Consider the following 2,022-nt stretch of genomic DNA (forward strand, 5'->3'; position numbering starts at 1 on the left):
ATCCAACAATTACCCAAAATTAACAATAGGGTAGCCTACAGCTAACATACCCATCATATATTTTATTTATTTAATAATTTGATAATTACATTTACATATCGGGTCCGAAAATGGGTTACTTAGGCGCTAAGTAACTAAAAAGACGATACGATTTTAATACTAGACTTGGATAATTATTAAAAAGGAACTTACTATAAAACACTTTACACGAAAACAAGGTAATAATAATTCGCCTTCTGAGAATAGGAATTTTTATGGATCTATACAATGATTAGCGTATCGAAAATTTCACACCAAGACTCGTATAGGGCAAACCGTACCCCGGATCGAAAAAGTCAAAACACGAAAAGTGTTAAGAATTATCAGATTAGGTTAGAAAGGAGTTTTTGAAAGAGTTTCGGATTGTAAAAACGCAAAAATGATTGAAGTGGGACGATTTCTGGTTCTAAAAAGTAATTTTACAATTACGTGAAATAATCATTATTAATTCTATAAATTCTTATAAAATCATATGATAATCCAAAAATTACCGGAAAAATACCAAAACACTCTATATTTAATTTTTGGATAATTAAAGATTAAAATATCTAAATTTTATCAGAAATAAACATCCAAATATTAATATCAATCATCAAATAATTCAACAAAATTCACATAAAATCACATAATAATTATTTATTTATGAAAATAATTACATAATATTTCTCAAACATTACATGCTTCTAATGATGAAGAGGATGTTTTAAACATATGGGGAGATGCAGGTCCTAGATCAAGCACAATCACTCCAGCATGGATGTTTAACAAAGACTACAGTGAACATCATTTCAAATCAACTATATTCCATATTATCCATCAGACTCAAACTGCTCCTCAAGCCACTATAAATGCCAACACCAAAAGTCTTCTCCAAGAACATCTTGATTCTCTACAACTGCACAAGATTCAATCTCTAAAACAGAGTCAAGATGTGACTGAAATCAAGACAGACATTGAACAAGACTGGAAGGACATCACTGAAAAGATTGAGTCTAAACTTCTTGACACTACAATGAGAGACATTAACAGGCAACTCAGGAAGGATTCTGACTTAAATAGCAAGGTTGATTCTTTGGACACTAGGCCAAAAGCACTGGAAACTTCAATCACCAAGATCCAGATCAACCAAGTTCATCAGACACTCCTTCTTCAGAAATCGGTGGTTGATCAAAATTTAACTCTTGCCTTACTTGATGATAACAAAAAGGGGGAGAAAGATGCACTTGTCCCAGCCAATAAGGGGGCAAATATGCACTTACCCAAGGTAGTGAGGGGGAGAAGGATGTGCATATTCAAGTTAGCAAAGTGATTATTCCAGCAATTACTTTCTCTAAGCCACCAGTTTTGCATAGCATTGACTTGATATTGCATCAGCTGAGCTCAAGCTGAATGAACAATTGAAGCAAATTGATGAGAAGATTGAAAAGGTTTTTGGTCCAATTATAAAGCAAGATAAATCTGTGAAACACTTCACACAATTGAGACAAATCCCTATAAGTGAAATGAGCTTGAGGAACATGGAGAGAGGTCAAACCTCTGCTGCAAGACAACCAAAGGCCAATGTGATCTTGAAACCCAAGAAACATTCTTCAAAACATTCTACCAAGAATCCTTTGGACCTACTCTATGCAACTCCTCATCCAGATGAAAAGAAACTGTTTGGTCATTCTATTGCTCACATCAAAGATCCTAAAGATTCAGTTTTAAAGAAGAGGATAGCCAAAGTCTACAGACATGGTAAAGAAATTTGTGTGATGGATGGACATCCATAATTTGCAGAAGCCAAAAGAGAAGAAAATCTGAGACTTAAAAATAAAAAAGCAGGTTGCCTTAGAAGCTAAGAAAAAGGCTGAAAAGGTTGCTACTAAATCAGAAGCTGAGAAACCTGCTACTATAACGGAAACTGAGAAACTGGAGGAACTAAAGCATAAAAGTGGAAAAAGGATGAGAAAGGAAACAACCAAAAGGAAGCTGGATTTTGGA

Source organism: Apium graveolens, chromosome 5 (assembly GCF_009905375.1).
Source record: "Apium graveolens cultivar Ventura chromosome 5, ASM990537v1, whole genome shotgun sequence".
NCBI lineage: Eukaryota > Viridiplantae > Streptophyta > Magnoliopsida > Apiales > Apiaceae > Apium > Apium graveolens.